We start from the raw sequence: 13,291 nt of genomic DNA on the forward strand, positions 1-13,291 counted from the left end.
GTTACCAATCAGACATTTTCCAGATGGTATTGCATGGTGGATCAAATCTGACTATAATTTTCCGTGTTTATATTTCCATCAATTTTAGCTAAATCCCCAACACGACCGACTGAAATGCAGCCCCAAACAATGACATAGCCTCCACCTTTACCTCCACCACAACCTTCTCCCCAGTTTCTTTCCTTAACTATGGTTTCTTCACAGCCATCCTTCCACTGAGACCATTTCTGATGATAGAGTAGATGGATCAAATGAAGGACCAGATGCTTCTCTCGGGTCTTCTGTTAGGTCTTTCCTGAATTTTTCCTGTTTCTTAAGAAAGTAACTTTTTACTGTTTGTCAGCTCTTGATAGCTTTTTCTTCTTTTGTCCAGTTTCCTCAACTTTTTTTAAGGATATACTGCACGCCATTCCAAAATATGCTAGCTGTTCCACTAAAGGTTCTGTGGGAGTCACCTCGCTGATGCAAAAATACACTTTTATGCCTGTCAAACTGTGTTGTTTATGGCATTTTCCATCAATTTAAAGTAACATTTGGGAACAAATGTGTGCACTTGTCAAAGCTGTCTGTATTGTGTGCTTAAATGATCAATAGGTCAATACTAGATGGCTTAACAAATAAAAAATATTCTTCTCAAAATGGTCAAGTATAAATACACTGAAAATGAGTGAAGAAGCAGCCAATGTCCAAAGAAAAACATTGGAAGTCCTCCAAAAACGCCTGGAGAACTAGTGCTCAATATTGCTCAAGACCACTTTAAAATGACACGAAAGTCTGTCTTCATGGAAGCAAAATATAAGAGAAATGAGTCGAGCATGTTCATGATCCTCACAGACAAGAATCCTAGTTTGACGGTAGGGTGTTGAGGTGTTATTGGAAGACCAAGCAAACAGTTTTGTGGGACTTTGTGATCTTCAACTTTGTCATCATTTATCCAGTTCACCTGAGATGTTAGTAGAGACATGATCAGCCTCAGCTGTACTTGTAGCCCTTAGCATATTAACATATTAAGCTCGAATGATTGTGACAATGTAATTGTGACATTACATCTTCTAAACAGCATGCATATTTATCATCACTGTGATCACGATGACAATTCACAGCAGTGCCTTAACATGGCCTCAGAAATCTGCTAGCGTGGATGTAGACTCTTAGCTTTATTGACAGTAACAGCTACTGATTAACCTTTAACCTTTCTTTGTTTACGTAGAATGATATTAACAGCTGTTGAAAATATATCAAATCTGACAGATTTCCTGTACCAGGATCTAGTAAGCTAACTGTTTAGAATAGCAGGTGTAAAAGATTGCACTTTTATTTACTGTCGTATCCAGTCATCCAGTTGAACGTGTCCCCTGAGCCACATTCTCAGAAACGTCTTTCAGTACAAAAGAAATATGCACACAGTGCATGGGTTTACAAAATCACTAAATCAAAATCACTTTCCTCTGTCACTCATATGAAATGTGCAGCTGTGAGCTGAGCAGCACTGTCAGGGGATCACAGAGTACAGCGCTATTATGAGGTTACTTGTCAATGTTTTGGGCCTTCGGCTTAGCCCTGTCATAAATCTCCAAAGATGACATCCGATTGTCTGTCATCTCCATTCATGATCAAGAGTCTGCCTGTGCTCTAAGGTAGGGCTGCCACAAACGATTATTTTGATAGTCGACTAGTCACCGATTATTTTTGCGATTAGTCGACTAATCAGATCATCATCCATTGGACATAAAACGTACAGCTTATTGCACCAGCAGCATCTGCTCTTATATAACTATCATTAGCTTACAGCTTTAAGTGTTTCAGGTCTGTGCTAACTAACAATAAAGACAAGATGATAGTTTATTAAATTTTAATGACATTTGCAGATTGTTTCGGTGAAGTTTAATAAACTCCTTGCTATCTAAAATATAACAGGACACCGGAGTAAATTCTCGAGCATCTCACACTTCTGATAATCAGCTGCAGATAATCAGATAATCAGATAAATAACATTTTTAAGTTATCTAAGTGACTTATATATCATGTTTAACCTGAGTAGTGAAAGACAGCGGTGGGTTTGAAAACGATTTGCCGGGAGTCCGGTGTTCTCACGGCTCTAGTGAGCCTAGCCCCCGGCTAGCTATCGAGCTAGTGGGTAACAGACGTCTCCGAAAACGTCGGAGCGCTTTTGAAAATATGTGGTGTCCTGATAAACTGAGCAGATATTTGAGGTTTACACAGCTACATTCTCGCCTGAAAATATGTTAAACGTTTATTTTGTGACCCAGAAAGAATAATAAGAGTAACATTAAAACTAACTAGCTGCCGCCATTGTTGGAAACTGAGCTGGGCCGCGCTATGAATTCTGGGATACAGCTTCTTCTTCTTCGGGGTTTAACGGCAGCTGGCATCCTTGTACATGCAGTGCTGCCATCTTCTGTTTCAGTCCGTTATTACACTCTTAAATCCTGCTACTTATTCCTGCGTCTTTTGGGATCTTACAAAGCTTCAAACGACGCGTCGACTATTAAATCAGTCGTCGACGATTTTGATAGTCGACGTAATCGTGACTAGTCGACGTAATCGTGGCAGCCCTAGTCTAAGGTACTGTAAGCTCCTCTCAACTGAGACGTTGAAAGACAGGTGTTGAGCACGCGGTGCAGAGCCATCGGAGGACGTGATAAAGCACTGACTCGTGAACACGACAGAGGGACCACAGTGAGAAACTGTCCCAATGCTGCGATTCTCAGCACAAATCTGTGTGTGTTTGTATGGCTAGTAATGTGAAAGAGAAGCAACTGTCAACATGTGGATTGCAGATAATCTAAACTCTGGGACTATCTGGGACTCTCCACTATTTGACCTTAGAACTGAAGAAGCTTCTCGGATGAGAGGTGAAACGTCTTCAAGCAACTTAAAGAAGTCCAGACGCTTTTCTTTGCAAGCTCCTTTGACTACGATGACCTGGATGACTGAGAACCTTCACAGACATAATCTAAACTCATTTCCACAGATGCTTGCTTTATGCAACTGATTTGGTTTGGTTACTTTTTTCTGTTTGTTAGCAAGTTTTACCTGAAAATTTGTAGCCAACTGGTGGGAGGGGCTCAGTCTCAGAAGTGATTGACCTGGATGTGGATTTGGGAACTTTTAGAAGGATTATTTTCCTTTGCCAAATAAGGGATTTTACAACATATCTTCACAAATGCATATGCAGATATAAGAAAAACTCAGATATCACTCACTAGTATGGCTCCAGGTATTCTGACTCATTTTCAAAAGACTGTTAAAAGCTGAATATGACTTCAAGCAAAACTCAAGACAAGACAAAAGCCTTTTTGGGGACCACTAACAACAGAAACCAAAACATGTAAAGGTCACTGCAGTGCTGTGAGGGGAAAAAGATGCAGCTAATGTGTTTTAATCACATGTGTCATATAATACTGTAGATACATGTGTTTTTAAAAAAAATTCATCTTCCTTTGAGGTTTATTCAACTTCCATTTCAGGCTTTTTCTGTTTACTGGTGTTTTCTTAACTCGCAGCTACTCTGAGTAACAACTTTCCTCATGACTTTACTGTCAGCCTTACAGGTTATGCATTCTCTTAGGATGGCATGTATTTTGTCCAAGTTTTTTAACTACAGGCCTCCTCGATGGAAAAATGTAGAACATGTCGGCCCCAGTATCCACCAGTCAGCCCATGTAAACATGAATGCACATATTTTCAGCACCAGGATGGGGCAGGCGGGTGGGTCAGCAGGAGTGAAAGACAAAGAGAGGGAGGCCCACCATGCATGTTTGCCATTTCTCAGCGCTGAGCTCAGCGAATTCTGTTGCGTCTCCAGCAGTGTCTGCGACATGAATATTCATGAGGTCATCTTGTCTTTGGTAAAAGCTTCATGTTGTTCCACAGAGGGTTCGGGGTAAGGGGGTGGAGCTAGGTGGGGGGGTCAGAAAGGTAGGGTAAAGCAGAGCTTGGGTTATGTGTCAGTTGCAGGTTCGTCCTGTAGCATCTGGTGGCGTTCATATGGATCGTGACTGTGACTGTGACAAAGCATTTTTGCAGCAAGTTTATATTCTCCACACACTAATACTCTGTAATATCTGCATTTTACCTACTGGCTGATATGTTTCCTTGCTTCACATTTAAAAAAAAATAAAAGGCTCACACTTACTCAGTGAGTGTGTAGAAAACAAGTCCTCGAGGTCTAGATTTATGAATAAGTAAATAGAATTTCGTGTCCAGCAGTGGCTCCATTTGCCTCGGCCCAGCCCACCGCTTCGAGCAGTCTTTTTTCCCCTCATCCTCACATGGTCCTCTCTAACATGCACACACTCACACACTTTTATCACCCCTTTGGCTTAACAGGCCTACTTTCACCTCCAGCTGCAACAGCGCCGGTATGCCTGCATCTCCCATTCTTATGTAACCCTCAGAAGGAGGGCGAGCTGAAGCGAGCAGGCTCGATCCGTCTTTATGTGCTGGCTTCGCTGAGCCTCAGTGATGCTCATGGGTGCATGTTAAGCCCCGCAGACTGTGCACTGGAACATACATAAAGACAGAAGGCCCTCAGAGCAAAAGCAGTTCCGACTACCTGTTCTGTCCATGCATCTATCCATCTGCATGCGGATAGATGATGTGTCTGCATTTTCTTCATAAGGAGACACTCTGTTCTCTTTATCCGTCAGCAGCCTAATGCAGTGAGCTGCGGAGCAGAAAAAAAGGCTTTTATTGTGAAATGGATGCATCTTTTAATGGGCTAGAGAGATGGAGGCTGCACAGATGCAGAGAAAAGAGAGATCGCACTAATGGAATTCACCGTCATCCAATCATTTTCAAGTCCAAATAATTCCAACAGGCTTTTAATAGCAACGAATTCTGGGGCGATTAGTACTGTACACAGATGATGTAACTGTGCTTCATTGTGAGCGGTTCTCGGTGAGATTTTCCAGTTAGGTCATTAAGAGTACACCTGTTCTCATTAATGTCTCGTTGGGCCAAGGTTAGGAGCAGCAATGCCCAAAAAAAGCAATCCATGCAAATAACTGTCATCAGGAAAAATGATGAAAAAGTCGAGCTGTGTTGCGAGCATGTCTCACATCAAGCAGCCTCCTGGGTTCAAAGTAAACTTACAGCAACCTTTGTGTGTGAAGCCTGCTTGGATCGAGTTTGCATGTTTTCCCTGTCTTCCTCTGGGTGTCAGGTTTCCGTCTACATTATACAGACGAGCCGGTTTGCAGAACTGATGATTACTGATCACAGATTAGAGTAAAAATCAACAGACTGAGTTGTTGGGGTGCAGCTTCAGTACAGCTTTGCACTGATTCTCTAGATCTCTGGAACTGTGCTGGACGGATGGACAACCATCTTTTGACGACAGTGATGGAGACACAGACACAGCTCCCTGTGGAGAGCTGCATAAAGGGATCACCTAAAACAACTTTGTATTGATGCTCTGAAGATGGGACGTGGACCTGAAATAGACTGCCAAAGACTCCAGTCCAGCACACGAGATCAATTGTGAAATTGTGTATTTTTTGAGTGTCAGTGTAACAAAATTTCAGGTGAATGAAAGCGAACGAAATGTAATGCAGAGAAAACATAAATTCAATGAACTGTATTAAATTGCTTACTGGTTGTAGACTAACAAAGTTTAATATCACTGTAATGGGAAAACTCAGTTTTGAAGACACAAAAAATGTACACAAACAAGCAGGAGAGCATCACCATTTGTGCTGATGCTCTGACACTAAGCATGACAGGAGACGACACACAGTCTGACGTCCAGTTTTGCTAAGCCTCAGTTTCCTGCTGTTAGATGACAGGAGTGACATCCAGTGTGTTCTTTTGCTGCTGTAGCTGCATCAGGGTTCAGCATGGTGTGTGTTCAGAGATGCTCTTGTGCATACCTTGGTGAAGCAAATGATCATCAGCAAGGAGCAGTCTGGCCCTTTGTCGCTGACATCTGATTAACTGATTAGATGTTTACAGTAACGAGCAGTTGAACAGGTGTGGCTAATAAAATGTCAGTGACTCTCTATTTACTGCTGCTTTGTTCCTGCATCTGCAACTGTCTCCACTTTTTTTTCGAGTGCATTTTTCTTTTACAGTTTTTTTAACTTAGCAAACAGCGTTGGATTCAGGCCGGCCGGCTCGACTCATAAATCCCTGACCTCACATTCGGATGCTGAGAGTGTCCCAGTGGGAATTGTCGACTACCTGCAGTAGTTTGTAACTTACTGCCCTGGCACTTTTAGCCTTTTGTTTGGGCATGATGAAAAGTTTAAAGATCTCTCTTTGCCTGTAAAAATATAGAATAGAATCAATCATCAATATATCTGAAAAATACATTTAAAACCCTCCTCAATCACGGTGTCATAAGTCACTGGACACTGTGGACATCCACGGTCACCACTTCATGCATAATGGACCTTCCATGTGTATGGACATGTACAGGTATATATGTATGTACAGTGGGGCAAAAAAGTATTTAGTCAGCCACCGATTGTAAAATGATGACAGAGGTCAGTGATTTGCACCAGAGGTACACTTCAACTGTGAGAGACAGAATGTGAAAAAAAAATCCATGAATCCACATGGTAGGATTTGTAAAGAATTTATTCGTAAATCAGGGTGGAAAATAAGTATTTGGTCAATAACAAAAATACAACTCAATACTTTGTAACATAACCTTTGTTGGCAATAACAGAGGTCAAACGTTTACTATAGGTCTTTACCAGGTTTGCACACACAGTAGCTGGTATTTTGGCCCATTCCTCCATGCAGATCTTCTCGAGAGCAGTGATGTTTTGGGGCTGTCGCCGAGCAACACGGACTTTCAACTCCCGCCACAGATTTTCTATGGGGTTGAGGTCTGGAGACTGGCTAGGCCACTCCAGGACTTTCAAATGCTTCTTACGGAGCCACTCCTTTGTTGCCCGGGCGGTGTGTTTTGGATCATTGTCATGTTGGAAGACCCAGCCTCGTTTCATCTTCAAAGTTCTCACTGATGGAAGGAGGTTTTGGCTCAAAATCTCACGATACATGGCCCCATTCATTCTGTCCTTAACACGGATCAGTCGTCCTGTCCCCTTGGCAGAAAAACAGCCCCATAGCATGATGTTCCCACCCCCATGCTTCACAGTAGGTATGGTGTTCTTGGGATGCAACTCAGTATTCGTCTTCCTCCAAACACGACGAGTTGAGTTTATACCAAAAAGTTCTACTTTGGTTTCATCTGACCACATGACATTCTCCCAATCCTCTGCTGTATCATCCATGTGCTCTCTGGCAAACTTCAGACGGGCCTGGACATGCACTGGCTTCAGCAGCGGAACACGTCTGGCACTGCGGGATTTGATTCCCTGCCGTTGTAGTGTGTTACTGATGGTGACCTTTGTTACTTTGGTCCCAGCTCTCTGCAGGTCATTCACCAGGTCCCCCCGTGTGGTTCTGGGATCTTTGCTCACCGTTCTCATGATCATTTTGACCCCACGGGATGAGATCTTGCGTGGAGCCCCAGATCGAGGGAGATTATCAGTGGTCTTGTATGTCTTCCATTTTCTGATGATTGCTCCCACAGTTGATTTTTTCACACCAAGCTGCTTGCCTATTGTAGATTCACTCTTCCCAGTCTGGTGCAGGTCTACAATACTTTTCCTGGTGTCCTTCGAAAGCTCTTTGGTCTTGGCCATGGCGGAGTTTGGAGTCTGACTGTTTGAGGCTATGGACAGGTGTCTTTTATACAGATGATGAGTTCAAACAGGTGCCATTCATACAGGTAACGAGTGGGGGACAGAAAAGCTTCTTACAGAAGACGTTACAGGTCTGTGAGAGCCAGAGATTTTCCTTGTTTGAGGTGACCAAATACTTATTTTCCACCCTGATTTACCAATAAATTCTTTACAAATCCTACCATGTGGATTCATGGATTTTTTTTTCACATTCTGTCTCTCACAGTTGAAGTGTACCTCTGGTGCAAATCACTGACCTCTGTCATCATTTTAAGTGGGGGAACTTGCACAATCGGTGGCTGACTAAAAACTTTTTTGCCCCACTGTATATGTATACATATGTATATTTAGTGTGTACATGTGTGTGTGTACATGTCTATACATAGGAATAGTAGTGGTACAATAGTTATGTCAAGGTATATAGTTTATGTCTTATTTCCAACCATATCCATAATCACATACTGTGTATGCTACCATTGTATATAGCGTATTAACTTACTTTTTTTCATTGATTGTACTTATTTGTATTTTTGTATTTCCTTCTGATATCTGTACCTGAGCTGAGGTGACGCAAAAATTTCCCCGTCATGGGATCAACAAAGTCTTATCTTATCTTATCTTAAAATGCATTTAAATACAAAAATATATACTTAAAAAAGAACAAATAAAAATGCTATGGTTCTCTCTGTACTTGGGTAAGAAGACCAGACAATAATTCAAATATTCATCATAGTGAGAAGAAAGTTTAAACTAATAAATGAATATACGGTTACGTCATCTCCAAACCAGAGCAGAGGACTGAAGTAGCTTTTTTCTGTGTAATGCCTCGAGCTTGAACGTGTCTCTGCGCCAGAAAAAAAAAAGCTTTTGAAGAAGTATTCTTATATATATATAAGAGTAATAAATAATAAATTAGGAGGCTTACTTGCTCTTAAAGTATTTCAGTCAGTACTGAGAGTGTATTGAGGTTCCAGTTCTCCTGCTGTCACTCTGTGACCCGCTGCTGCCTTTGCTTGCCCTCTGTTGGCCTTTACTTGCCCTGCTCACTTGTTGCCTCTGCTGAGGCCATGCACGAGTCCCTAAATGTTGTTCTGTGGCTGCACCGATTCTAACCACAGCCCAATGAGTTTATCCTGCTCTCACACGGCTACGGTCCCTTTATTATTCATCAGCCATCTCAGGTGACCTCTCATAAACACTCTGTTATCATTTAGGATCCAGTGTCTCATTAGCAGTCAGTTCATCTTCCTCAAATATTCCTGCCCTCGCTCGACCGTTTGATCCTTGGCCGTCTGTCGTTTCCCAGTCCGGCGGCACAGAATCGTTGGCACTGGCTCTTGTTGAGGATGAGGTGCTGCTCTGGAAACTGAAGACACCTTAGCCGATGGTGGTGAGTTTCAGCAGACTGCTGACATCATCTCAGGTTTTCATCTTCAAATCCACCACTGGTCTTCTTGGTAACTGCGGATGAAGGTGCATCCGCCGTGCCTGCTCACTGTGTTTATGAGGAAAGAGCGAGAATTGTACTTGGAATTTAAAGTCTTAATCACCAAAACAAATGTAGAATGAGGAAATATTCACAGTTCAGTAGGCTTCTGTGTTTAGCCTCTGACCCTCCATTAGCACTATACTGGCTTCACTGGCTCAGTATTTGTTCGCTCAGATTGGGGTCTTGACATATGCAAATGAGTGTAACGTATAAATAGTAAATATATTATTAGACAACCATTTGTTTCATCCAGAAAATGCAAAGCGCATCCACAATACTCGAATGCTGTACTGGTTTACCATCACACTCTTTAGTAGTAGCTGCATTTTTTATCTGCCAAGATCCAGCAATCTGTTGAAAAGATGAAAAGAGCTTTTAATTAAAAATGTTATCTTCCCACAATAACAGCATAACAGCAGCTAGCACAGACAAGGTCAGAGCTTCTGTGGTTGATTTGTTTCTTAAAAGGGTCATGTGATAGAGGCTGCAATAAGGTTGCAACATTTTTTCCAGTTACATATCTGTGCCCACAGACTGTATGTAGGAGATGGATGTAGCCAGTGCCTTACACGCTCATCCTTTCTAATATCCACCAGCAAGCAACTTCTCTAGTTCTCAGATTCAGTGAAGCTCGCAGAGAAAATAAGCCTACATGTGTCTTATTTTGATACTGGGACATTTTCTTAATGAGTTTATGGTCATGATTGTTGGTTCTTTGTTTCATACGTGATCAGCAACAATAAAAAAAATAAAAATAAAAATGGCAACAGCCAAAATGCTCATCCGGGAGTTTCATGAAGGCAGTCCACAAAATATTGGGTTTCTATATCCATCTTTTATTAGATGCTGTATTCCTATCTGTGCCACAATGTTTTCAAAAACCAGAGACGCTGCTCATTAAGGGTCAGGGTGCTGTTTGTATTTAAAGAAAGAATCCTCCTCATTAGTCTGTGAAGCAGTAATTAGAGAGAAAATGGAGAGAAGAGAAAAAAGTGAAAGGAAACTGACTTTGCTCAACACAGGAAACTATACTGTACATCAGTGAAGTTATAATGGCTGTTCTACATAATGTAATAGTTGGGAAATACCCAAGTGTGACATGATGGTTGTTGCAATAGTGGTATAAAAGTGATTGCTACATTTTTTTGTATCATATTTCAACATTGCAAAATCGGCTAATTCTTCTCTCTTTTGCTGTGTCTTCATCAAATCACCGAATGGTTGGTTTGCTTTAGTCTGGAGTCATTTTTGACCAGGACATGTCCTTCAACGCACATATTAAACAAATATGTAAGACTGCTTTCTTCCATTTGTGCAACATCTCTAAAGTTAGAAATATCCTGTCTCAGAGTGACGCTGAAAAACTAGTTCATGCATTTATTACTTCCAGGCTGGACGACTGTAATTCATTATTATCAGGAAGTCCTAAAAACTCCCTGAAAAGCCTTCAGCTGATCCAAAGTGCTGCAGCAAGAGTCCTGACAGGGACTAGAAAGAGAGAGCAGATTTCTCCTGTTTCGGCTTCCCTTCATTGGCTTCCTGTTAAATCCAGAATTCAAAATCCTGCTCCTCACATACAAGGTCTTAAATAATCAGGCCCCATCTTAACTTAATGACCTTGTAGTACCATATCACCCTATTAGAGCACTTCACTCTCGCTCTGCAGGCCTACTTGTTGTTCCTAGAGTATTTAAAAGTAGAATGGGAGGCAGAGCCTTCAGTTTTCAGGCCCCTCTTCTGTGGAACCAGCTTCCAGTTTGGATTCAGGAGACAGACACTATCTCTACTTTCAAGATTAGGCTTCAAACTTTCCTTTTTGCTAAAGCATATAGTTAGGGCTGGACCAGGTGACCCTGAATCCTCCCTTAGTTATGATGCACTGGGTGTTTCTTCTTCACTCACTATGTATTAACAGACTCTCTGCATTGAATCATACTTGTTAGAAATCTCTGTCTCTCTTCCACAGCATGTCTTTATCCTGTCTTCCTTCTCTCACTCCAACCAATCACAGCAGATGGCCCCGCCCCTCCCTGAGCCTGGTTCTGCCGGAGGTTTCTTCCTGTTAAAAGGGAGTTTTTCCTTCCCACTGTCTCCAAAGTGCTGCTCATAGGGGGTCATATGATTGTTGGGTTTTCTCTTTATGTATTATTGTAGGGTCGACCTTACAATATAAAGCGCCTTGAAGCGACTGTTGTTGTGATTTGGCGCTGTATAAATAAAACTGAATTGAATTGAATGGACCAGAGTGGTTGGTCCAAGAACTTGCAGCAGTAGTCTGCACAAACCGCAAAATTTGAGGGCTATGACCACGTTTACCCTTTTTTTTAAATCAGAACTTTCTTCGGACAGCTTTATCGTAATTTCTTCAAATAAGTTTCAGGAACAGTTCTCCGTGTTGCTGGAAGAACATCCAAAGCTGTAGCAGCTGACATCCTTTGCCATGACTCTCTACTGACCTCCTCATTTTTAACCAAAAACTTGAAATCTGGATGAATCATTTGAATTTTTGTGTTATTTGTCTCTACTTTTTCTCTGACAGCCACTCTTCCACTGACACCATTTCTGATGAAGCTTCAGTAAACATTAGATGAACCAGCTGAAGATGCATCTCTCAGATCCTGTGGATATGTTTCTTAAAGACGTGACTTTTAGATACTGTTCATCTGCAAAGTTGTTTTTTTAGGCCTACCTTTCCTTCTCCACTTTAAGATTGTTTTTGAGGACACACTGCTCACTGTGCCGAGACCTGCCATGCTTTAGGCCAGTTGCTCTTTGTGAATCACATTGTTGCAAAAATACTATTTCATGTCTCACAAGCATTTTTCTATATTCAATTAAAAAATGGGAACTAATTATGTGCTTTGGTGACGGGCTACTAGTAACAAAGTGCCTAAGTATAAAATTTAAAATAGGCTCTTTGTAGAGAGATGCTATGTGGTTCTTTGCTTGAGTTAGGATCCTTTTTATTTATGAATGATCTAGAGACCAATGTTAAGTTGATTAAAAAACATGAAAAAGAAGCCAATGTCCAATGACCTTCAAAAACCTGAAAAACTGTCGCTGAGACCATTTTAATAAAAAACAACAGTCTGGCTACTTGGAAGCAAAATACAAAGAAATGAGGGGAGGCTTGAGACTTTTCCACAATCCTGAAATTTCCAAAACTCCCCTGTACTGCAGACGTCATACATTAACTACGTAGAGTCATATGAGTAGTTATGAAAGCATTTTCAACTCTGCAGTAAGGCTTTTTGGTTTTCAAATTAGTGTTGTAGGTGTTCAACAGTCTGATTAATCACTTTCCAGCCAAAAGCAGTTTTTTAATATAAGTGAACCAATCAGCAAAATGTTTTAATGGTGCCTTGTGTGATTGTTTTTCCCCTCACTGACTTCCATTTACATCATCCGCATCTGTTTCTGTTAATTTGAATGATGTAAGAATGAGCCAAGGTCTGACAGGTCACCCAAGTTCATGATGACACACACGTCTCAAAATTCTTAAGCGTTGCTTTAAATTCACAGAAGTGCTTATCAAAGAAGGATGATGATGATGGCATAACTATTTTAGTCGAGGCAATTCTCTGTTCTGAATCAGCCGTGCTCATCACTGTGGCAGGGGTACGTTCGTGCGGGGAGATGAGGAGATGGAAATCGTCGTCTTTTGGCTGGAAAAATTGCGCTCTCGCAGTTTCCACTAGATAGGCATTCTCGGCTGGCCAATAGAAGTGGACTTGCCAGCCGCCCACCTGGTGACTAGGCCCCTGTGTGGGTGGACACGGCGGAGAAGACACTGCTGCTCTCCAGGCTTGTCTCTGGTTCTACCTACAGACACATTTTTATATATGCAGAAAGCTTAATATTGCTGTTTGCTATTTAAAGCAAACAACACGTTTTCTTCCTCAGTTTGTCAAATACATCTGAGCAAACAAAGGTTCCAGATTGACTTTGACCAAGCAGCCCATGTTTTGTTTAGATTCTGTTTTTCTTTTTATTCAGAGTTGTTTGTCTTTTCTTTGTATAAGTGCAAATAAGAGCTCATATAAACAAAGGTAAACACAGTCTGGTGCATCTGAGCAGAAAAATG

This window comes from Aulonocara sp. 'chitande type north' Nkhata Bay, linkage group LG15 (assembly GCF_057382095.1).
Source record: "Aulonocara sp. 'chitande type north' Nkhata Bay isolate Kocher_YH1m ecotype deep benthic linkage group LG15, A_spYH_male_GT1.1, whole genome shotgun sequence".
Lineage (NCBI taxonomy): Eukaryota > Metazoa > Chordata > Actinopteri > Cichliformes > Cichlidae > Aulonocara > Aulonocara sp. 'chitande type north' Nkhata Bay.